Source organism: Mobula hypostoma, chromosome 22 (assembly GCF_963921235.1).
Source record: "Mobula hypostoma chromosome 22, sMobHyp1.1, whole genome shotgun sequence".
NCBI classification, from domain to species: domain Eukaryota; kingdom Metazoa; phylum Chordata; class Chondrichthyes; order Myliobatiformes; family Myliobatidae; genus Mobula; species Mobula hypostoma.
In genome coordinates this window covers 55,487,362-55,513,869 of record NC_086118.1, presented here as the reverse complement: position 1 = coordinate 55,513,869, position 26,508 = coordinate 55,487,362, and the positions used below count along the sequence as shown (strand labels likewise).

The 26,508-nt window shown below is 41.4% G+C and overlaps 1 protein-coding gene across 5 annotated transcripts in view; it reads right to left on the bottom strand.

The window, feature by feature from the left end:
* tex2 (testis expressed 2) overlaps nucleotides 1-23,410 on the bottom strand; it is a 97,995-nt gene extending 74,585 nt beyond the window's left edge. For 2 of the 5 annotated variants that reach the window (XM_063030636.1, XM_063030639.1), the window contains exon 1: nucleotides 20,283-20,404. The gene's annotated coding sequence lies outside the window, so the exon portion shown is untranslated. Of the gene's footprint in view, nucleotides 1-20,282; nucleotides 20,405-22,993; nucleotides 23,124-23,308 lie in introns of those variants that run through there. The other 3 variants (XM_063030638.1, XM_063030637.1, XM_063030640.1) reach the window with 3 other exon arrangements.
* Nucleotides 23,411-26,508: the final 3,098 nt, after the last annotated feature.

Genomic DNA, 26,508 nt, shown 5'->3' with positions numbered 1-26,508 from the left:
TGTACAAAAGGTCCTTTGTGTGACAGCTTTTTCAAGGATCACAAAATATTTATTCTGGGTAATGGGCATTGCAAACCTGAAAATCTCAAGTCAATTCCAATTTTTTTGATTATTTTGTGAATATTGAGAGCAATTTTGGGCCTATATTTAATGAAGAAAGCGCTGGCCTTTCAGAAGGTCCAGAGGAGTTTCACAGATATGATCCTGAGAATGAAAGGCTTAATGTATGAGGAAGATTTGACGGCTCTGGGTCTGTACTCAAAGGAGTTCAGAAGGATGAACTTCTAAACCCTGAGAAGCTTGCATAGAATGGACTTGAGAGTGCCTGGGATACAAGCACATCCTTAGAATAAAAGGACGTCCCTTTCAAATGAGAAGGAATTTCTTCAGCCAGGTGATGAATCTGTGGCATTCGTTAGCACAGAGGGCTGTGAAGTTCAAGTCATTGGGTGTACTTAAAACAGAGGTTGATAGGTTTTTGATTGGCAAGAGGTTTAAGGATTATAGGGAGAATGTGGAAGAACGGGGCTGAGAAAAAAAATTAGCCATGATTGAATGGCAAAGCAAATAAATGAGCCAAATGGCATAATTCTGCTTCTATATTTTATGATTTTATTTTGCTACTGGGCCAAATAGTTATTTTGAGAAGGAATATGCCTTCAAGTTAAAAGAGAAAAAATTATCAGGGTAGTCAAACGAGTTTTAATAAAGTTCAAATTAAAACTTCTAACACGCTGGTTAAGCTTTTACTGTTAATGTTGTAGGGTATTTCATATTAATAGTTTTCTGTAGAAGCAGTGCGTTCTGCTGGTGGTATTTAGGTTACCGTTAAGGAAAAGGGGTTGTGATGTTCAGTTTAGGAATGTCAGGCCAGCGAATCAGGATTGTGGGGAACCCCCGGTTTCCTTGGGCTACCCAAGTCTAGGGATTACACACTCTGGTTCCGCCAAATCCATGAGATTGGAATGGCTCTCCCACCCCAAATCCGTTTGTGCGGATGCTGTGTAATTTGCTAACCTGTTACAACTCGGTGCCAAGAAATAACAGGCAGCACCCTTCATACGATTAAAGGAATTATATTTATTAATCTTAACTTAACTAAAGATTTAGTAAAGAAAAGAAAAAAAAACAAAAAGGGCCCATTATAATTAAACAGTCTAATGTGCACAAGTTGGAGCTCAACTCTTCCAAAAGTCATATTCACTGATCCTCAGTGGACCTTGGCACCTTGCTCCATCAAATCACGGTCTCTAACCGGGTCGAATCCTACAAAAGATTCTCTCCAGCATCTTCTCTCTTCATCTCCCGCCGAACAAAGACTTCAGCTCACACCGGTGTCAGGCACACAAAAAAACCTGCTCCCCAGATTGGCCGACTCACACTGCAGAGCACCCGTTATCTCTAATCATAAACCAAACACTTTTCTACAGAAAGACCATTACGTTAGCAGTGAAACCTTTACCAGGGCATTACAAGTGGAATTGGGAGAGTGTTTCTGGAGAAAACTAGGCAGAGGTGTTCTGTGACAGACACTCAAGGGGTCAAAGTTCTTTCAGTAGGAGATGAAGAAAGAAGATAGAGAGAACCAGCGGTAGGATTTGATCCAACCAGAATGCACAATTTGATGGAGTCCATGATGGAAAGTTCTATTGGTGATTAGTGAAAAGGAGTTGGCACTGTGTGCAATTTGTGCACATTTGACTTTTAATTATTATGGACACTTTTTTTTCTTTCTTCTTTAATAATTGCTTAAGTGACATTCATAAATATGCTTTTTTTATAATTGTATGCAGTGTACGATCTTTTATTTCTTGCCGACAGGTAACTGCAATGGGGCAGCTTTTACATATTATTCACTCAGATTGGGGTTCAGGCAGCTGAAACACTCTGACTCTCCTGGTCTGTTGGGACCCAAGTCACATCGACCTTAGACGTACAGAATTTGAGAGAGGTGATTTTCTCCTGTTGAGCTAACCAGCTGTGCATCTATTGCGGCTGGTATAAAAGGGGTTTTCATTGTGGGGGCTAACATCCGCGATGTGATTTGCTAATACACTGTCTTTGCTGTAAGAATTGATTAAACGGTTTGCTTGTTTAAGCCTGTGTTTAAACTAGTGCCCGAGAAAGGGTTAAAGTACTGATTATGGACACCGCAGGGATCCAATGTTGGTGAGATTCAAAGAGATCACTTGCAACTAGGGCTTGTGCTCTGAGAGAGATGGCTATCCACATGCCAAATGAATGGTTGATTAGAGTTTTAAGTTCGGTTCCAGTATTTTGGAAAGTTACAACCAGGAAACTGCAGTTTGACCAAAGGTGGACAAGGGTGTCATTTTACTTCAGACTAGCAATAACTTAAGAGTGGATCTGCCTGTCATGATCAGGGCACCAGGCCATCCATACTTTTAGAGAAAAAGGAAGTGTAGGTGAGAGTGCCGAATTAAAAGTTGAGTTTTCCATAGCTGAGGGCGGAGACTTTAAAGACAAGCTGCTCTTGTTTCTGTAGAATGAGGAGAATGAATTGTCTGATGTGAAAGATCCACTGAGTCCTTCAGAGAGTGGGGAAATCTCCGAATTGGTTTCGGAATTACCTCCCTGGTAGCTAAATGCCTAAGTGCACCAAGTGAGAGCCAAAATTATCGTAGGCTGAGTATGTTCGAGAGTGAAGCCCTCCCCTGACAGGGAGAAAGAATATGAGACCTGGTTGCAGCAGATATCTTAATTGCTGGCCGAGTGACAGTGCTCAGATAATATGAAAAGATAGCGACTGACAAAGTCTAAAAGGTCCAGCTGCTGAGGTCCTTAAAGGCAGAGAACCCATTTGCCATTTCTGTAGGCTACACGCAAGCATTAAAAAACATTTTTGGTATGACGGGCAGCCCAGAGCTTATAGTGAAATTCAAGCACATGTTCCAGGAGAAAGGGGAGAAATTTTCTTCCTACATTTTTCAGCTAGAGAGACAGCTGCTTTGTTTGTACTGAAAAGGGGCCATTTCACAGGCAAATATGAATCAATTAAGGATGGGACTACATGGTGAAGTGCGCACAGTCACATGATGTGTTTGCTTTAAGCCTCAATGTCTCATAGGATGCGACCCCCTCATTTGTTGAGCTGATCAGGGAAGTAAGGAGGTAAATGCGATGGAGGAGCAGGAACGTCAACAGGGCACAATCTTCGGTAATAGCTTCTGTTGCTGAAGTGACCCCTGATGCCACACAGGCAGGAGTTTTGCAGAATTCTGTAAAAGATCTGAGAGCCAAGGTATCTTGGTTGATAGCAGCCGGTGCTGCCACCAAGCACGACAAGGCCGATAGAGAGCCAGATCCACTGGTGGATATACTAAGCAGACAGCTGCTACTGAGCGGGCTCCCTTGACCAGGATGATGAGGGACATTTCAAGCAGGACTGTGGAGGATGGGAGAACCTTCGGAAAGTGAACAAATGGTTACTGAACTAAAACAGGAAGTCGGGGAACTTCAGAGAGACCCAGTGAGGGAACGGCCTGGCGTCTCGGGGAAAACACGCTCCAATCAATGTATCAAGGGACACACCCAAATGTGAAACTCTATTCCTGAAGGCTTAGTGGGGTCAAGCTCCAGTGTGTGTATCCATACAGATTGAGAGTATCTATGCTAGAGCCATACTTGACACAGGTTCTCAGGTTACTTTACTGTACAGAACCTTCTACAATGGTGTTTGAACAGCATTGATGCCACTCTGTGCCCTAGAGCTTTGGGGCCTTAGTACTGATGACTACTCGTATGATGATTACTTGTTGTTGAAGCTAGAGTTTTCAGAACCAGAAGGAGTAGCTGAGGCCCTTGACATGTTAGTGTTGGCCTCTCCAGACGGGATTGAGAAGGGTGTGGGAACAAATTCTTCTATTGTGAAAGGGCAAGTGGGAGCCTGCGAGGAAAGAACTGGAGAGTGCTTTCTGGAAACCTTGTCAATTCACCCAGTGTTCAGAGCTGTTTTTGAGAAAGTGCAAGCTCATCTTAGGCTATGTCCACACTACGCCAGATAATTTTGAAAACGCCGGTTTCGAGTAAAAGCAACAGGCGTACACACTAAGCATTTTTCAAAATATCTCTGTCCACACTAACACGGATATTTGGGCGAACCTCCTCTACTGGGCACGCGCAGGACACACAGAAAACAAGCGAAGAGGAAACGGTATACTTAGTGCGCGTTTGTCCAGTTACAGAGTAGAAAAACTTAAAAGGAATTGATCTTGGCTCTCGAGCAGGAGGACTTAAAACAAAAAAAACAAATACTGGAGCGACACATATCAAAGTTGCTGGTGAACGCAGCAGGCCAGGCAGCATCTCTAGGAAGAGGTACAGTCGACGTTCTGGGCTGAGACCCTTCATCAGGATACTAGAGTGTATGGAGGCAACTGACAGGGAGTTCACAGACAGTATGACCCAGCTGACGACGAATACTGAAAAACTGACTAACTCTGTTGCATTAATAAAGCACCTTGTTAAATGTATAAAACATGTCTGCATCAGTGTTATCTTGTATTTCCATACAATGTTACATTAGGCTGTTACACATCTACTGTCAGAGATGTACTTGCATAAATAGGTAAACCACCTTCATACAAGCAAGGACAGAAAACAGGGCAAAGTGAGTATACTTATTTATTCAGTAAGCTATGGGTCAAAGTATTTGGTGAGTACATTTCTAACTCTTCTGGCGTCAGTCTCGTTGCCGTCTGTTCTGAAATTGTTAGGTTCTGCGAAGCGCAGAATCAAATATCGTTGTGATGATTGTATATTCTAGTATCAATTGTTTGGCGACAATAAAGTAGTAGTAGTAGTAATAATAAGAAGACGAAGAAGACGACGAAAAAGACGACGAAGAAGAAGAGGAAAACAATGAAACGCCAGGCTGCCACCATCTGTTCCGGCACGTCATGACAGCAGTTTTAAAATGCTCCAGTTACCCCGTACACACTGCAACGGATGTTAGGCGTTTTCAGATTTATTCACTCTGGAGACAGTTTCTGAAAATCTCCGTTTTCGGGGGATGAAAATGCCGTTTTAGTGTGGACAGAGTCAAAATGAAGAGAAAAGGCTTTGTTTTCAAAATTATCTGGTGTAGAGTGGACGTAGCCTTAGGCTGGATGATAAGCACAAGGAACGGTGTGGTCCCAGTCCAAACCCACTGTGTTAGGGCCTGAGGTGATATGGATTCAGTACTGACTATGTCTGTGACTGCAGTGTGTTTGAATAATGTCTCACAGCTGCTTTCTTTGGAGCAAGATGAGGTTAAAGTTTGCCCAGATCCACGTAAGATATCTCTGGGCTTTTCACACCTTTTGATTTTGACAAAAAGAAGTACCTGATGGAAATTAGACAGAACATTCCTTTCTTAATTAAAGCACAAATTTGACGGATGTTCTTATCTTTGTCCTTAAGTTGTGGCTCCAGCAAACCAGGTAGGACATTCCTTTCTTTAATTAAGGTGGCTGGAGTGTCTATCATATTGATTGTTCATTTGTATCAATAGTCCATTGACTTGGCTGGAATAGTTATCAAACTGATTGTTCATTTGTATCAATAATCCATTGACTTAACCGGAATGGTTATCAAACTGATTGCTCTTTTGTATCGGTGGCCTTATAACTTCTGACAATTCTGACATCGGGCAGTGAACTTGTAGAACCACTGGGGCGATGAGAAAGAGTCTCTCCCTGATGTCGGGTCCAAGTTCACTCGCCGGCTGAGCTCGAAGAAATAAACGGGTGAAAAGATTTTTGTGCTGTCGTTATTTGATCTAGTAAAGTTACTTTTACAGAGGAAGTAGCTAGAGTGACAGGAAACTCCAAATTTTCTGGAATGCCTGATGTTGATGCCCTCCTGGTGAACGTTCTGGAAGACCACGAAGAGGAGTCTTGCTTGTATGCTGGAGTACTGGTGAGGGCTGAACTGCAGAAACCATTGGTGGTGTATGTAAACTGGATGACAGTGACTGTCATGACACTTTGGAGACAGAGGTCACCCTCAGGAGGGGGATATCGATGGCACATCTTTACTCAGTCACCATAACGTCTAGCTTTCCTGTGAGAAAACTGGACAAAGACTATCTCCAGGATCAGGAAAGTCGCCAGCCAAATCATTTAACTTCAGTGACTCTCCAGTACCTGAGGGTTGGAAGAGGGGACTGACAGAGAAGATATTGAAGTTCAAGGATGTCTTTTCTATTGACAAGTTTAATGTGGGTTGCTCCAAGAGAACTTGCCACACCATCCAAATGACAGAGGATACGCTGTTCAGAGGAAGGCTGATGCTTAGGGATGTCCGGTCAGTCAATCAGGATGGTGGAATTGGGAGCAAGTTCTAGACAAAACTACATGGAGAAGTTTTGTTTAAAAACGCAAACACAAGGAATTCTGCAGATGCTAGAAATTCAAGCAACACACATCAAGGTTGCTGGTGAATGCAGCAGGCCAGGCAGCATCTCTGGGAAGAGGTACAGTCGAGTCCTTCCAGGTGAGGCGACACTTCACCTGTGAATCGGCTGGGGTGATATACTGCATCCGATGCTCCCAATGTGGCCTTCTATATATTGGCGAGACCCGACGCAGGCTGGGAGATCGTTTGCTGAACACCTACGCTCTGTCCACCAGAGAAAGCAGGATCTCCCAGTGGCCACACATTTTAATTCCACATCCATTCCCATTCTGATATGTCTATCCACGGCCTCCTCTACTGTAAAGATGAAGCCACACTCAGGTTGGAGGAACACCTTATATTCTGTCTGGGTAGCCTCCAACCTGATGGCATGAACATTGACTTCTCTAACTTCCGCTAATGCCCCACCTCCCCCTCGTACCCCATTCGTTATTTATTTATATACACATATTCTTTCTCTCTCTCCTTTTTCTCCCTCTGTCCCTCTGACTATACCCCTTGCCCATCCTCTGGGTTTCCCCCCCACTCCCCCTTTTCCTTCTCCCTGGGCCTCCTGTCCCATGATCCTCTCATATCCCTTTTGCCAATCAACTGTCCAGCTCTTGGCTCCATCCCTCCCCCTCCTGTCTTCTCCTATCATTTTGGATCTCCCCCTCCCCCCTCAAATCTCTTACTAGCTCTTCCTTCAGTTAGTCCTGACGAAGGGTCTCGGCCCGAAACATCGACTGTACCTCTTCCTGGAGATGCTGCCTGGCCTGCTGCGTTCACCAGCAACTTTGATGTGTGTTGCTTGAATTTCCAGCATCTGCAGAATTCCTGTTGTTTACAGAAATTTACCAAGGTTTTCGATGACATGCCAAATCTCCGCAGACTCCTAAGGAAACAGAGGCGCTGTTGTGCTTTCTTTAAAATTGCATTAGACAATAACCTATCCCTCAATGTCAGCAAGACGAAGGAATTGGTTGTTGACTTCAGAAGGAGTTTGTGGACCGCATGACCCCATTTACATCGGTGGTGTGCAAGTGGAACAGGTCAAAAGCTTTAAGTTCCTCCGGGTCAATATCACAAATGACCTGACTTGGTCCAACCAAGCAGAGTCCACTGCAAAAAGGCCCACCAGCGCCTTTACTTCATGAGAAAATTAAAGAAATTTGGCCTGTCCCTTAAAACCCTCACTAATTTTTATAGATGCACCATAGAAAGCATTCTTCCAGGGTGCATCACAACCTGGTATGAAAGTTGACCTGTCCAAGACCGGAAGAAACTGCAGAAGATCGTGAACACAGCCCAGTCTATCACACAAACCAATCTTCCGTCCTTGGACCCACTTTACACCGCACGCAGTCGGAGCCGTGCTGCCAGGATAATTAAGGACACAACCCACCCAGCCAACACACAGTTCGTCCCTCTTCCCTCCGGGAGAAGGCTCAGGAGCTTGAAGACTCGTATGGCCAGATTTGGGAACAGCTTCTTTCCAACTGAGATAAGACTGTTGAACGGATCCTGACCCGGATCTGGGCTGTACCCTCCAAATATCCAGACCTGCCTCTCGGTTTTTTTGCACTACTTTACTTTCCCTTTTCTAGTTATGATTTATAATTCAAATTTTTACTATATTTATTATTGATTTGTATTCCAGGGAGCACGAAGCGCAGAATCAAACATCGCTGTGATGATTGTGCGCTCTAGTATCAATTGTTTGGCGACAAGTAAATAAAGTAAATATATGGTGAGTCTAGGGCAGGTCCTCTGAGACAGTGTCACCAAGGAATTTATAGTTATTGACCCTCTCCACCTCTGTTCCTGCAATGAGTACTGGCTCTTGGACCTCTGGTTTCCCTCTCCTGAAGTCTACAATCAGTTCCTTGGTCTTGCTGACATTGAGAGGTTGTTGTTATGACACCACTTAGCCACATTTTCAATCTCCACCCCCTCCATCCTTGATACGGCCCACAACAGTGATGTCATCAGTGAACTTGAATATAGTGTTGGAGTTGTACTTAACTACATAGTCATAGGTGTAAAGTGAGTAGAACAGGGACTAAGCACACAGCCCTGTGTGCACCTATGCTAATGGAGATTGTTCAGCTGTTTTTGCCAATCTGAACTGAAGTCTGCAAGTGAGGAAATCCAGGATCCAATTGCACAAGGGGTATTGAGGCCCAGGTCTTAAGAGTTGACTGATTAGTTTTGAGGAGATGATGGCATTAAATGCTGAGCTGTATTTAATAAAGAGCATTCTGATGTATGCATCTTTGGTGTCTAGATGTTCCAGGGTTGTGTGAACAGCCAATGAGAACGCATCTGCTGTGGTAACATGCAAGGTAGTGAAGTAAAGATGCTGACTTATAGCTTTAATTTGACTGTGACCTGGTGTACAATCCCTGTTATTTTCAGGTTCTGTCGGCTTAGGTTTCCTCTAAGAAGTTAGAAATAAAACTAGAAAGCCACGGACTTTCTTGGGGGATGGTCATTATGCTTTGTGTGCTGGAGATCCCATCTCAAAGTTAATTGAATTTCTTTTTGAGGAAGTGGAAATGATTGAAAAGGGTAGGCCAGTGATTGTAGTCTACATGAACTTTAACAAATTTGCTAAGGTCCTGAATTGTTGGCTCTTCCATAAGAGGAGAGCAGATGGGACTTATGGAGTGTTGGTAGGTTTGATTCAAAATTGGCTTGACCAGGGAAGACAGGCAGTAGTGAAAAAAGCTGTCTGTGACCAGTGGGGTTCTGTTTTATGGGGTACAGCACAGAATAGGCTCTTCTGGCCCTTCTAGACTCACCACCCAGCTACCCCAACAAACTCAATTAACCCCTAACCTAAATCATAGGACAATTTACAATGACCAATTAACCCATCCGGTACATCATTGGACTGGAGGACCCGGAGAAAAACCACACATTCCACGGGAGGACGTACAGAGATTCCCTACAGCTGATGCCAGGATTGAACTCCAAACTCTGACATCCTGAGCACTAACAGCTACAATACCTTGGCAAGTTCTGCAAAGGTCAGGGCTGAGGTTTCCTTTATTGTAATATGAGTAATTTGGAAGAAAACATAGATGACCATATTAACAAGCTTGCAGATGACATCAAAACTGCAGATAGTGAGGAAGGTTGTCAAAGAATACAGCAACTTGGCTGACTCTTCCATTTCTCTCAACAGACACCCTTTTAGCTATGCACTCCCATGGAAGCACAGGTAAACCTACTCTTCTGCTTCTCCACTTTCAACCATTCAGGAACCCAAAACAGCAATTCACCCAAACAGATTTTCAAAATTAGTGTACTGAAATCAATTCTCGGTGATGTTGCCTTCTCTACATTGGATACACCACTGATTGAAGATCAGTTTACAGAACTTATTTGTCATTACCACCTCTGCCAGTAGAATCATACTAAGCACCCCAATGCACTTCATTTGAATTTTCAATGTACACCCACTCCAACTTCTCCACCTTTACTTTATGTTGATCCAAAGTCCAAAATCAAGGAACTACATTTCACCTTCCAACTTCATGCAATACAACCCTTAACATTCTACACTTTCAGATAACAGGATTTTCCAGTTTGCATCAGAACAGGCCAGCTCTGATGAAAAATTAACATGCAAATGACAACCCAGTTTTGTTTCTCTTGACAGATACTGCCTGTAAACTATCTCCAGAGTTTCTTTCATTTCAATTTTTTTCAACAATTCCAATGTTCTGTACCACAACATGGTTTTCTTTTCAATTCTGTTCTTGTTCATCTCCCATCTACACTTCATATAGATCAGCTATGATTAGCAACTTACTGTTCTCCCTCAGGCACCAGTACCTTTTGTCAATCAGTTTGCTCTCAAATGCATCACTGACATCATCCTTGTTCCCTCCACCATTCCCCTTTCACTGCAAATTAAAAAGTACTCAATTTTAAACTTCTGATGTGTAGTCAATCTGAAACTTCCAACTCTATTTCTCCCTCTAGAGAGCTGCCCGAAATGCTAAATATATCATGTGTTCTCTTTTTTTTAACAATATGACTATATTATTATTAACTCCAACTCTTAGAAACAATGTTTTGCAAATCAGATTTAAGGAGTAGTAACTAAGAGCAAAATGCTAAAATACTTTATTTTAGTATTTTTAAACCAATCCCTTTGCAAAAGAATAATCAACTGCTTAACCTGTCTCAATGATGACAAAAGAAAATGCAAAAGAGAGTAGCAAAAACATGAACCTAGGTTATTTTGAAATTAAATTCACTTATGGATTATGTTAATAAGATGGGAAGTCTTCATTTATCTAGTCCTATAGTTTCTCAATTCTAAAAAAATTCCCAAATACATTTTGATACTTCATGGATTAAGGTACTGGTTATTTGTTTAACTGCTTGAAGGCTGCTATACAAAAATGCAATATTTTAAAATAGATAACCAAATATATTTCACTATATGTTATTTGATTTTTATTATCTCTAAGAGGCTTTCCATTAATTTAAAATACTTGTTCAGATATTAGAAAACACTATTGCTCTTAGTGGAATGGAGATCATTCAATTATTTTAGTTTTATTTTATTTAGAGATACAGCACAGTAACAGGCTCTTCCAGCCAACAAGCCTGAACCACCCAATTACACCCATATGACCAATTATCTTACTAAACCATACATCTTTGGAATGCAGAAGATAACTGAATCACCCAGACTGAACTCACGTGGTCACGGAGAGAACATAGAAACTCCTCACAGGCATCAACAGAATTGATCCTGGATCACTAGCACTGTAATAGTGTTACACTACCATGTTGCCCCAATAACAAATACATACAATATAAAATAAATATGCAATATGAAGATCCACAACATCCTTTGAGCAAGCTGAATAATCAAAAAGATTTGTTAGAATGCAATGAAAACACTGATGGAGATGCAAACTACTGTCTAAGGAAATCAATGTTTACAAGAATCAGACATGAGTGAGGTTGAGGCAAAAAAATTAAACCATCCACAATCTTTTTAATAATGAGATCACCTCAAAGAACTATATGGCCCCACTCTTGCTCCTATTTTTTGCGTTCTTAAGTGTGAAACATAAAAAAATAATTGTAGTACTACTTTGGCTCTTCCGGTCTTAGAAATAGCAAGTCTTCATACCCAATTTAAACATGGAGATGTTATAGTACCACAGCTCTACTGTAGCTAAAAGTCTCAGATTCCTTGATTACTCTCATTTGCTCATGATCTTTTAATGGGATACATTAAACCGACTTATAATTACAAAGCATAATAGTGATCTTTTGAACAATGGGTTTGGCAGTATACAGGAATCAAGTTACCGTAGTCTGAAAATTACACAGCCAAAACAGATCTAGCATTTAGTTAAACAAAGCTTTAAAGCAAGCCTAGAGAACTTACTCAATAGAGATAAAATGGAACAATGAGCATGTAACAAATGGTTTCATTGTGATTCTCTTTAGTTTAAAAAAAACAAGACCATTTCCTATATAGTGAAGAGAATTCAAGATACGGTGTATTGTTTTCCACACTAAATTTGACCTTCATGTACTACTTCACACTAACATCAAGTGAAGTACTTCCACATAGTTCTTGTAGAACTTTAATCACAAATAAGCTTAATACAGTACAAATATACTAATTGAATTTTCACAGCTACAATAACAACAAAAAAAACTTCAGCCATCACAAGCAGTTTAATCTGAAAAGCTCAAACCTGCAAGCACTCAAAGTTCAAAATAAATTTTATTACCAAACGTCACCATATACAACCCTCAGATTCATTTTCTTGTGGACATACTTAACAAATCTATAGAATAATAACCATATCAGAATCAAAGACAGACCACCCAACCAGAGTGCAGAAGACAATAAATTGTGCAAGTACAAAAAGAAGAAACAATAATAATAAATAAGTAAGCAATAAACATCCAGAACATGAGATGAAGTGTCCTTGAAAGTGGGTCTATTGGTTGTGGGAACATTCCAGTAATGGGGCAAGTGAAGTTATCCCCTTTGATTCAAGAGACTGATAGCTGAGGGGTAGTAACTGTTCCTGAACCTGGTAGTGCAAGTACTGGGGCTCTTGTACCTTCTTCCTGATGGCAGCGATGAGAAGAGATCATGTCCTGGCTGGTGGAGATACCCGATGATGAACGTTGCTTTCCTGCGACAGGTTTCAAGTAGACGTGTTTAATGGTTCGGAGGGCTTTGCTCATGATGGACATAGACACTTCTTTTTGTAGGATTTTTGTTCAAGGATATCGGTGCTTCCATACCAAGCTGTGACTCAACCAGACAATATACTCTCCACCACACATCTATAGAAGTTTGTCAAAGTTATAGATGTCATACTGAATCTCCGATAACTCCGAATGAAGTAGTGATGCTGTCGTGCTTTCTTCATAATTGCCCTTAGGTGCTAGGCCCAGGACAGGTCCCCTAAAGTAATAACATCTAGGAATTTAAAGTTGCTAGCTCTCTCCACCTCTGATCTTTTGATGAGAACTGGCTCATGATCCTCTGGTTTCCTTCTCCTGAAGTTAATAATCAGCTCCTTAGTCTTGCTGACATTGAGTAAGAGGTTATTGTTCTGGCACCACTCAGCCAGATTTCCAATTTCCTTCCTATATGCTGATGCATCACAACCTTCAATTAGGCCTACACCAGTGGTGTAATCAGCAAACTTGAATATGGCATTGGAGTTGTGTACATCATTCAGATACAAGTGTAAAGTGAATAAAGCAGGGGACTAAGTACATATCCTTATGGTGCAGCTGTGCTGATGGAAATCATGGAGGGAATGTCAGCAAGTGAGGAAATCCATTTGCACAAGGAGGTATTGAGGCCAAGGTCTTGAAACTTGTTGATTAGTTGAGGGGCTGATGATAGTGAATGCTGAACTACAGTCAATAAAAGAGCATTCTGATGTCTGCATCTTTGCTACCCAGATGTTCCAGGGTTGAGGGAAAGCCAATGAGATGGCATCCGCTGTGGATCTGTTGCTCTTGTAGGTAAATTGGAGCGGATCTAAGCTGCTTCTCAGGCAGGAGTTGATACGTTTCATCACCAACCTCTCAAAATATTTCACTGTGGCTATAAGTGCTACTGGGTGATGGTCAGTGAGGCAGGTCACCACACTCTTCCTGGTTACCAGTATAATTGAAGCCTGCTTGAAGTAAGTGGGTCCCACACACTACTGAAGTGAAAAGTTACTCAAGATCTCAATGAACACACTAATCAGCATGGGTTTTTAGTACATGGCTTGCTTTTCGTGGGCTTACCCTGCTGAAGGCAACTCGCACATCAGCTTCAGAGACTGAAATTATAGAATCATTGGGGGATATGGGAGCTTGTAATGGTTCTTCCATGCTTTGACCATCAAAGCGAGCACAGAAGGCACTGAGCTCATCTGAAAGTGTAGCCATGCTGTCTCCTATGTTGCTTAATTTAACTTTATAAGAGGTGATAGTATTCAAGTTCTGCCACAACTGTTGAGCATTCTTCATTGATTCAAGTTTGGTCTGAATTTCCACTTTGCCCATGAGATGGATTTCCAGAGATTGTACCTAGACCTCCTGTAACTTTCTTGGTCACCAGACTTGAATACCTCTGATCTGGCTCTCAGCAGATTTCAGATCCAGAGCTTCTGCATGGGGAAGACTGAATGATTTTGTGAGGGCACGTTCATCCACAACAGTTTTAATAAAGTCCGTAACAACCATGTTGTATTCATACAGATCCCCAGATGAGTCCTTGAACACAGCCCAGTCCACTGATTCAAAGCCATCTTGTAGTCGTTCCTCTGCCTCCCATGACCATCACTTTGTTGTCACAATCTCTGGAGCTTTCTTCTTTTGTCTCTGCCTATATACAGGTAGGAAGAACAGGACAGCCAAGTGATCCGATTTACCAGAATTCAGTCTGGGCAAGGAACAGCAGGCAGTCCTCATCTTGGTTTACAATGGTCTAGTGTGTTGGGACTAGTGTGTCCTACAAGTTATATGCTGATGGTAATTGGGCAGAGTTTTCTTCAAACAATCCTGGTTGAAGTCTCTGACTACAATTTGAAATATGTCAGGATGGTCTGTTTCTTGTTTGGAGATAGCAACATGCAGTATTGTGAGTGCTTGACTATAGTTGGTCACTGATGGGATGTAAACTGTGGTCAGAATAACAGATGAGAACTCCCTAGGTAAACGAAACAGACAGCATTTGACTGTTAGGTGTCCCAAGTCAGGGAAACACGAGTACGACAAAACTGCCACATCGGAGCACCACCATGAGTTTATCATAAAACACACATCTCTTTCTTTTGCCCTCTCTGAATCAGCAGTTCGGTCCATTATGTAAATAGAACACCTTCAGGTCTGATTGTTATACCTGGCATGCTCAGAGAAAGCCATGTCTCGGTCAGACATAGAATACAATAGGAATTCATTTGTCTCTGATACAGCAGTCTTGCCCTCAATTTTTTTCTCAGCAACTAAACATTTACCAACAAGATGCTGGACAGAGGAGACCTCATGCCTCTGCATTTCAGCCTGGCTTGCAGTCCCCCACCTCCCCCCCCCCACTCAAGGATACATTAACAGGTGATCAAAGAACTTGTCAGACGTTAAAGTTAAAAAGCATTATAAAGGGAGTGAGAGAGGCTTAGAAAGGGAATTAAAATTTTGTGAAAACTAATGAGAAATTTCTTATTCAAATAAATACAGTAAAATACTGTTATTCTGGCATATTTGGAAGTTTGGTTGTAACAAACTAGCAGACTTTTGGGACTACTGAATATTATTTCTATTAAAACCTCAACATTCTTAGATTCTTAAACTGGCAAAGACTAAATTTCCCCAGAGCCCTAGTGAATAAAAGCAAGTGCACGACTAGTCAGGTAGATGTGGAACTATAAGGATTTCTAAATAGCTGGATAGTGAGCAGAGTTTTATTATACTGAAATTCAAGTATAACAAAAATAATCCATTTTCTCAAGTATTTCGTGAAGTATTTCACCAAAAAAAAGCCTTCCCTAATTTTCTTTCCCCAGCAATTTATCATTGAAATAAGATAAAAAAACATAATATGTAAAATGACTTTGATTAAGAAAAGTGATCAGACAACTATCCAAATAATTTGGCATCTAACACAGAGACACCCTTTTCATTTCCTTGCCATTTTATCACTTTCATAAGATTAATACTGAACTCATTCACATGAATTCATCAGAAAACTACAATAAAGATAGATAAATGGATTTCAACCAAATGACTCAAGAAGTTTTACACATCCCTCCATATTCTTAAAAATACAGAACTTGTTTTGTTTGCAGTGGTAGTATATACTGACCCCGACCAACTTTCCAACATTTATTTCACAAATAAAAAAAACCATCGTTAAGAAAAACAAGTATTTTACAAAACACAATGAACTGTTTATTTTGAAATATTGTTATTTATGACCTCAGCATAAATACACTTGGAAATTAATTTCTCTGTATAATGGCTGCATCTGTCAAGTGTTCTAGAAAGAAGGTATAAAGAAATGGATAAAATTGGTAACATACGCCTATGATGCCAAATGGCAACCGAAAGAGCAGGTAGGGACCACTTACCGTCTGTCTAGGACATGGGTATCCAACCCCTTATATGCCATGGACCTCTATCATTAACCAAGGGGTCCATGTACCCCAGGTTGGGAACCCCCGGTCTAGGACATGAGAGCACAGAGTAAAGGGATATCCATTTAGAAATAGAACAAGGAGGAATTTTAAGCAGAATTTCAAGTTCAAGTTTAAAGGAGCAACATCAACTCCAACGCCTCTATCTTGGGTGGCTAAACGGGCGACACCACAGCTTGAGGCCTAGTCCTCGCTACAATCAAGGACATGCAGCTTCCCTGCCGTCCGTCAATAAATTAGTGAAGCAGACTTGCTGCGTTCTACATTAACAATGTCCAACAGAGTCCTGCAATGAGATAGACAGATACTTTACTGATCCCAAAGGAAATTACAGAGTACCAGTAGCATTTCAAGTGCACAGATATACAAACATTAGAAGAGAAGAAAAAATAAAAAGCAAGTTACCTCAAAGTCTAACAGGTGGGGGTCATCACTTTCCGGCTCTAGGTTAACTCATTATAGAGCCTAATAGCCAAGGGTAAGAATGACCTCATATGGCACTCTTTGGAACAGCACAGTTATCTTAGTCTATTATTAAAAGTGCTCCTCTGTTTAGCCAAGGTGGCATGCAGAGGGTGAGAAACATTGTCCAGAATTGCCAGGATATTCTGTAGGGTCCTTTGTTCTACTACAGCCTCCAGTATGTCCAGTTTGACTCCTATAACAGAACTAGCCTTTCTAACCAGTTTATAGAGCCTGTTGGCATCATCTGTGTTGATGCTATTGCCCCAGCACACCACCGCATTGAAGATTGTACTGGCGACAACAGACTGGTAGATCATGTGAAGGAGAGGCTTGTATATTCCAAAGGACTCAATCTCGTCAGTAAGTAGAGGCAACACTGGCCCTTCTTGTACACAGCCTCTGTATTGGTGCTTCACTCAAGTCTGTCATCCAGGTGTACCCCCAGGTACTTGTAGGTCCTCACCACATCCATGTCATCACCATTAATAGGGTGGTGAATCTGTGAAATTTGTTTTATGAAGGACTGTAGAGGCCACATCATTGAGTTTATTTAAGGCAGAGATTGATACATTCCTGAGTGGCAGGAGGATTAAGGGCTATGAGCAGAAGGCTGGAGAATGGGGTTGAGAATAAAAGTCAAATCACAATTTTAAGATAGAGCAGATTTGATAGGCTGAATGGCTTGATTCTGCTCCCATATTTTATGGTTTAAAATACTTTAAAATGAATGCTGTATTTTGTACAAGACAGTAAATGAACATACTGAGCAATTTTACTTGTGTTCATTCTATAATTTAAGACAAAGATTTATTAAAATCTATCAATATTTTTTTAAATCAACAAGGATTTACAATAAATATTAATTCTAACTTGACAATAAATTGTCAAACTCACTCAATGGCACAAAACTTGGTGCTCATCTTCAATCACTGCTATCACTGATCAGACAAAATCCTGCCATAAGAACAACGTGGACTACTTCATATCTTAAGGAGCTGCAAATGGAATTGAATATTGTGCAATCAAGATGCCACCAACTTCTAACATTATCAGGAAGGGAAGGCCACCAATGAAGCAACTGAAAATAGCTGGCCTTGGATTCTACCTTGAGGAACTTGCCTTCTGAGATAATGAACATGCAATAACCAATTTTCTTTCTGCAGGTCTGACATGGAGAGTTTTACTGTGTTCAGTTTTACCAGACCTACTCATCAGCCTCAGTTAAATGATGTCCAATTGAACTCACTTTCTCTAAATCTCATCTCTAGTATTGAGTCTAATCCATGCTTGGCCCAAGGCTGGAGCCAAATAGTCTTGACAAAACCCAAACCCAGCTTTGATTAGCTAATTATCGATGAGTAAGTGCCCCACTGCCAAAAATTCATTTTATTTCATGCTAATGATTGAAAATAGATAAATTGGTGATAATTAATCAGATTGTATTTGTCATGGCAAGACACACTTGACAGATTAAACAGGCTGGTTATAGGCACTGCTAACTCCACCTACTGTAAGCCTTTTTTTGGCAATGATTCATACAAGAAATGATGACAATTGGTGCTTTGTACATCATGTAATTGGTGCTAAGCAAGCCTTAAGTATGAACACTATTCCATAGACAGCCAAAAGCTCTGTGATGCAACAAAGGGTCTCATTGCCAGATGAACCCCAAGTCATGTGACTATGATCTTGTCATGGACCTTGGTTGCCAGGGGTACAGTTGTCCAGCAGAGTTATTGATGGAAGAACTTACTTTATAGAAACTGGCATTTTGCAATTATTTAAGCAATTTTGTGTTCCTATTTCATGATCACACCACAGAGTAATTACAAGTTATGTATTATTTTTCAACTTAGTTTTGTACAATCTTTCAGCAGAAACAGCACACCAAAATACAATGAGAAGGTAGATGTATCTTAGAGATGTCATAAATGATTCTGAAGAGCAGACAGATTTTCCCTAAGTGATCAGGTCAGTATTTCACTCTTCAAGCAACATTAAAATAAGAATACAAAAAATAAAAGCAAATGGGATAACCAGATTACAAACTACCTAGTCACGATGAAATGCAGTCTTTTTTTTTTTGCTTTTTTTTTTAAAAGACTTGGGCAATGCTGGCAGGGTCAACATTAATTGCTCATCTGTAATTGTCCTTAGAAGATGGTGAGCCACTACCTGGAACTGCTGAAGTCTTTCCAGTGAAGACATTCCCATAGTGCTGCAGGGGAAGGAATTCTAGCAATGAGGAACAAATGGCAATTTACTTCTAAATCAGGACGTGCATAACTTGAAGGAGAATCTTCAGGTGATGGTGTTCCGATATCCCTGCTGCCCTTTTGTCCTTCTTGCTGGTAGAACTTATGCATTTGGAGAGATGTTACCAGAGTAACCTGAGACAGTAACTCGAGTGATCAACAAACCCTCCTATTCTGCTAATATTAACCACCACAAAAAGCAACAGATACAAGTTTTTTTTCTCCATTCATTATCTTTACTTCATACAGCCCCTCATCCAAATCTCAAAAAGTGTATTTTACCATGAACAAAGGATAGAAACTAGACAAATCATGAAAATGATAAAACTGAACATCAGTGAATAACCATATTAGTCAATAACCATGGTAAATAACTACCCAAATGAAAAAATGTTCAAGGGTCACTTTTCAGTAAACAAATGAAGCAGCCAATTTACACATAGTGATGAAATAAACAGAAATAACATGTTGAGGTGGTGGGGGCTGATGACTATATGTCAGCTAAGATTTTGTGTTCTTCAAACAGTACCATTAGCATGTTTTAAATCCATTTTAGCAAGGAAACTAAACTTTAGTTTAATGTTTCACTCAAAGGTATGACATATCAGTGAGACTGCCTTCTTAGTGCTTCTAGGGTTGGATTGGCATAAACGGGTGGTTGATGATCAGTGAGGACCTGGCAGACCATAGAGTCTGTTTCTGTCCTATACTTCTCCATGACTAAATGACACAAATACTATCAGTAAGTCTAGATGAGTTACAGAATGACAACATTTCACCAAGACAGTACAGAATTATTGTAATTGGAAATACCTAAAAATTCCAAAATGTGCCACAAGTTCAAGAAAAAAAGCTAGCTTTAAGGTTATCCAATGTCATTTTTGAAAAATGATATTGGTTTAATACTGAAAGAGCATAAATTATTTTTTGCAACATCCACAGACTTCCATAAAACTGCAGATTTACCAATTAAATCCCTTGTCAACACAATTAAGCAAAGGTACAAAGTGTGCTATAATGACAAATGCTGTGACCAGAATCAGATTTATTATCACTGGCATTTTGACATGAAATTTGTTAACTTAGCAGCAGCAGTTCAATGCAAGTTAACGAACTTCATAAGCTAGCTTTAACCAAGCAACTAAAGTGACAAACTCATGAACAGCCTAGTTAGCATTAGTTTCACAATAATATCTATAAGCAATGTGCATTTTTCAACAGTACCTTTTAAATTACATTTATCTATACTGCTCATTACACTCCTTTTTAAAAAAAACAAATAGTCACAAGTATGCTTAAGTACAGCCCAAGTATTTAAAATGTATCAATTAAGTCATGAAAGTTAGAAGCAGACAACAGCAATGAAATAATTTTCTAAGACCAGCCAACATCTGTGATTTGGTTACAAATCTTCACCCTGATAGAAGGAACTGAGAGATAATCCAATACCACAAATTCCTTCACTTACTGTACAGAAGAAGCTCTCAGCTTCAAACTCCACTGCAGCCAGAGATAAAATGGAACATGCTAGTTAACTCAAAGTTCATCAGTTGCTATGAGAACCTAAATTCAGAGCAATGACATTGATGGAGGTTGAAAACAGAGCCCTCTATTTTCTCATGGGAAATACCTTATTAATCTAAATGACAGCTCAGGTGGCCATTGAGAAATTAAAAGAATTGGGCATCCAAGAGTGAGAATTTTCATTTCAGTGAAATCAGATATAACAAAGGTGAAAATAATTTTATTCAGTTTTATCTCACATGGGCTACTTGAATATAGAAGTATTACAATTTGGCTGGCTAGGTTAACTGAAAATGACCTAGACGAACATTTGATAGAAACATAGAAAACCTACAGCACAATACAGGCCCTTCAGCCCACAATGTTGTGCCAAGCATGTACTTACTTTAGAAATTACCTAGGGTTACCCATAGCCCTCTATTTTTCTAAGCTCCACATACCTATCAAGGAGTCTCTTAAAAGACCCTATCATATCTACTCCCTTGATGTTAAAAATATTTAAGATGTGGGTTATGATTCAGTTATACTTTGCAGTGGTGAGATCTTATCTGGAGAAGCATGTACTGTCAGCCTTTTTATTACTCCGGAAGCAGTCTGGTAAAGATTTTCTAGATTAATATCTGGAATAGGCTGGTTGTTTATGGGGAAGGTTTGCTGGTTAGACTTGTATTTGTTGGGAGTTTAGAAAAGTAAGAATGGATGATTGCAATATACACAATTTTGTAGTCTTGACTAGGTGAATGCAGACAGGATTCTTTCTCCCAAGTGAAAATCTAGAACTACTAGTACTTTACAAATAAGGGGTTGTCATCCAACACTGATGAGATAAAAATCAGAGGATCAAGTGTCTTTGGAATTCTCATCTTCAAAAAGCCATGAAAGCAGAGTATTTGAATACTTAAAAGGTCAAGGTAAATAGAGTTTTGATAAGCAAGAGGTTGAAAGCTTCCCATGGAAAAAAAGGAATACATATTTGAGGCTACACATCAGCTAGTGTCTGTGTTCTCAGGTTGTAGATGACTGAGCTAGCACAAGGCATGAAGTGGCAAATGCCTGCTCCTAATTCATATGAAACTGAATAGATACTAACCAATCATGGGCAAAATGGATCAATTCCCAAGTACTAACCTACCATCGAACAGGACTCCTTTGAAACAGAATCAAGTGTATTAGCACTACCATATGTGGTGAGATTAGTTGTTTTGCTGCAGCAGTAGAGTCTCTCACTGCTGCAATCAGAAGGGCATCAATCATACTGGTTGGTCGAGTAGTTTAGCGACAACCTTTTATTCAATGTCAGTAAGAACAAGGAGGGAAAGTCGAGGGAACACGCACCAATCCTCATACAGGGATCAGCAGTAGAATGGGTGAGCAGCTTCATGTTCCTGGATGTCAACATCTCAGAAGATCTATCTTGAACCCAACATATTGATGCAATCATAAAGGTGGCATATACTTCATTAGACATTTGAGATTTGGTATGTCACCAAAGACTCCAGCAAATTTCTACAGAAATGGAGAGCATTCTGACTGGTTGCATCACCCCCTGGTATGGAGTCTCCAATGTACCAGAGGCTCCAGAGGGTTGAGACTCAGCCATATCCATCACAAACACCTGCCCCACCAATGAGAAGATCTTCAGAAGGCAGTGCCTCATGAAGATGACATCCATTATTAAACACCCTCATCACATGCTCTCATCTCATTACTACCATCATGGTGGTGCTACAGGTGTCTGGAGACATATACTCAACATTTTAGTAACAACTTCTTCCTTTGCAGTCTGAACAGTCCATGCATGAATCTATGAACACTCTCACTATACCTCTCAGTACTGCTTATTTTATTTCTTATTGTAACTTACAGTAATTTTAAATGCCTTGCACTCTACTGCTACCACAAAATAACAAAATTTTATGACAAATTATATGTTAGTGACAATAACCTGATTCTGCACATTGCGAAACATCTCTGCCCCATTACTTCAGAACTTTATACTTATTTATTCTTGTACTCACCCTACACTGAAACTCTACAAGGTTGAAGCAACATCTTGAGAAACATTTAAACATACCCCCTAAAGACCTGGACGGCAACTTTAGTACTCACTATAATTTAGATTACCAAAAGCAAGTAGTACAATGCTCTATTTACCAAGGGATGCCGCATTCAAAAAGCATGGTGAATAAGCTCCATAGACCAAAATGTTCACTTTACCGTGTTTTACACCAATTTTTAATATACAATTTTTTTTCCAAAAAGCCTATACCAAGTAAAGTTCAACATCTGAACCTTACATCTTGTTTTGTTCCCAAGCAAACACCATCTAACCAGGAATGCCTATTAAATACTGTAAGTACACCAGGAACATGATACCAAATTACAATATGTAATTATGTAAGGATGCGAGGAATGAGAAAGACAGCAGGAAGGAGGTGGTGCCGGGGGAGGGCGGAGAGCATCAGTCTGTGGTGCTCGGGTCACTGGGGAAGGGTGCGGCGCGGCCCTCCGGACCATCCGATCGGGATCCAGACCAGCCATCCTGGCTGCTGCCATGAAGAGTGGGTGGCGGCGGCGGCGGGTCTCATCCCTCACCCCCACACACAATCCGGAGGGAGGCGACGAGCTCTATGAGGAAGAGTGAGCGTTACTCACCTCAGCCGAGCACTATCATGGCAGCCGCCGGACGGCAGCGCCCCCTTGGACCCGCGCTCGAGCCACCAACCGCCTCCCGGAGCTCGCGCCACCGCCTGTTGACACCGGCACCCCCTGCTGTGGCGCGGCGCATGCGCACAATTGCGCCAACCGCGTCTCTCTCCCCTCTCCCCTCTCCCCCGACCGTCAGGCCTAACCAATCAATGCCCAACAGCCACCAATCAAGGGCGCAGTGGGGAGATTGATGAATGGATAAATTCCCACGCTGGTAATTATTTTCCGGCGTTCGCTGTTGTCTCCGGGAGCGGAACTTACCATTGTTTTTCATGTAGGAGCCCGCTCAGGAGCAGCGGGGTTGTCAACTTCGTATCGTAATTGGACGAGTTACGGGTCTATTGTTGTGGGCGTGGCTTGTTGCATTGGGCGTGGCTTGTGGGGATGGGCGTGGCTTATTGCATTGGGCGCGGCTCATTTTTATTGGGTAAAGTTTATATTTGCAGACAAGGTTTATTGCATTCAGCTGTTTTCAGAGCTGCAGAAAATTTCGTGGACTTTGAAAAGGCGTTTGATAGTGTCCACAGGGTGAGCGTCTGGCGAATTCACAGATCAGAGGGGATCCAAAATTGTTCAGCTTATCTAGAGCTTCTGTGCTAACTTTACCTGCACAGTGGAGCATTTGTGCTTTGAAGTTAAGGAAGTAGTAAGGCAAGTTTGTGTGATCTTCGTAAGATAAGCAGAGAGGCATCAGGTGGACTCTATTCTCTGCTTTAGAAGACCTTGACTTTGTGGATGGCCTCGCATCACTATCACATACATACCAGCACATGCAAGGGAAAACTCAGCGCCCATGTACCTTTGCAGGACAGGTTGGATTTAGAGTCAGCCAGAGAAAGACTGAGACCATGACCCTCCATGTAGAGTCTACTCCTCCCGTCAAGGCATATGGCATCAACTCACCCAGCACTGGCAGATTCAACTACCTGGGCAGCATCTTTTGGCAGGATGGTGAACCAAGGATGACATCCAGTGCAGACTCATCACAGCTAGAAATGTCTTCAGATCAAGGAGTAACAAATGGGGATCAAACAAGTACAGTGTCCACACCATGATGAAGCTGTGTTGTGCCCACACTCTTGTACAGGTCAGAATGCTGGCTCATGACACAGAATGGCCTTGCCAAGTTGTTGTCATTCCACACCACGAGCGTCCAGAAGATCCTCTGTATTTTCTACCCAAGAAAGATCTCCAACAACACCTACTACTTCAGTGTCACCAGGAGGACATGGCCACAATAATCATGAGGAAATATGGAGATGGATGAGGCACGTGGTGAGAAGAAAAGCCAATTCCATCATCAAGACAGTACTTTATTGGACCCCTGAAGGGCAGAAGAAATGCAGGAGTCCAAAGACAACTTGACACGTGGCCAAGTGGTGAGGGCGTTGGACTAGTGATCTGAAGGTTGTGGGTTCAAGCCTTGGCCGGGGTGACGTGTGTGTCCTTGAGCAAGGCACTTAACCACTCAATGCTCCAGTCTACCCAGCTGAGAATGGGTACTGGCAAAACTGCTGGGGGTTAACCTCGCGATAGACTGGCTGGAGGGGGAGAGTCTTGTACTCTCAGTGGCTTCATGCCACAGAAACTGGCATAAGCACTGGCCTGATGGGCCACAAAGGCTGGTGACAGACTTTAAAGACAACTTGACGTTGCACCATAAAGGCAGAAATGTGGGGCACAATAGGGAAGATAGCCAAGGACAGAGATAGATGGAGGACCTTCATTACTGCCCCAAATGCCAGTGGCATAACAGGCATAAACTAAACTAACATGTTGCTTTGAACGTGGCTTGAGGTTCATCTGTACAGTTTTTCCCAGCTCCAGTCCAAGATTATTGTGGAGACACAAGAGATGTGGATGCTGGAATCTAGAGCAACAATGATCTGGTGGAGGAACTTGGTGGGTTGAGCTGCACTGGGGGAAGGAATTCCAGAAAATCTTGCTGCAGAGCTTCTACCCAAAACATTGACAATTCCTTCCTTCCCTCCCACAGTGCTCAAAATCAGGTTTATTATCACTGATTTATATATTGTGAAATGTTGTTTTACAGCGTGCTTATAGTGCAAGACAAAAATTATGTTACAAAATAAATAAATAATGAAAAATAAGAATATCAAAGCAGTATTCATAGGATCTAGGGCAATGCAGAAATCTTATGATGGAGGAGGAGAAGAAGCTGTTCTTAAATCGTTCAGTGTGGGCCTTCAGGCTCCTGTGCCTCCTCGCTGATGGTAGTATGGAAAAGAGCAAATGTACTGGGTGGTGAGAGTGTTTGGTGCTGGATGCCGCCTTCTGGAGGCACCACCTCCTGAAGATACCCTCAGTGGTGGAGAGGCTAGTGCCCTGATGGAGCTGGCTAAGTCTACAATCCTTTACTGCTTTAAGATCCTCTGCACTGGAGGCTCCATACAGATGGTGACGCAACCATTTAATTTACGGGTTGAGTATGTGGTGAGGAAGGCATACGCGATATTAGATTTCATTTAAAGAGGACTAGAATATAAAAACAAGGACGTGATGTTGAGGCTTTATAAAACTCTGGTGAGTCCTCACTTGGAGTATAGTCAGCAGTTTTGGGCGCCTTAATCTAGGAAAGGATGTGCTGACCAGAGCCGGATTTAGTGGGGCCGAGGCCCCTGGGCTGGAGGCCCTGATGGGCCACTGCTGACATTGTAAAATGTGCATACCAAGCAAAAAAAGGCAAGGACAAGAGCAAAGGTCGTACTGGTCTAAATATCAAAGCTGTGGACCAAGGCACTGGTTTAGTACAATACGTAAGCTATAAACTTGCAGGCCTTAAGAGGGAGGACAGAAAGTAATGCAGATTCTTAGTTTGAAGGACAGCATTGTAAATGTAACTTTGCTGGATCAAATAACGACAGCACAAAAAGATCGTTACTTATTTTTTCACCCGTTTATCTCTTCGAGCTCAGCGGGCGAGTGAACTTGGACCCGACATCGGGGAGAGACCCTTTCTCATCTCCCCAGTGGTTCTACAAGTTCACTGCCTGATGTCAGAATTGTCAGAACTTATAAGGCCACCGATACAAAAGAGCAATCAGTTTGATAATCATTCCAGTCAAGTCAATGGACTATTGATACAGAGAACAATCAGTTTGATAACCATTTCGGTCAAGTCAATGGACTATTGATACAGAAAACAATCAGTTTGATAATTATTCCGGCCAAGTCAATGGACTATTGATACAAAAGTACAATCAATTTGTTAGACACTCCAGCCACCTTAATTAAAGAAAGGAATGTCCTACCTGGTTTGCTGGAGCCACAACTTAATGACAAAGATAAGAACATCCGTCAAATTTATGCTTTAATTGAGAAAGGAATGTTCTGTCTAATTTCCATCAGGTACTTCTTTTTGTCAAAATCAAAAGGTGTGAAAAGCCCAGAGATATCTTACGTGGATCTGGACGAACTTTAATCATCTTGCTCCAAAGAAA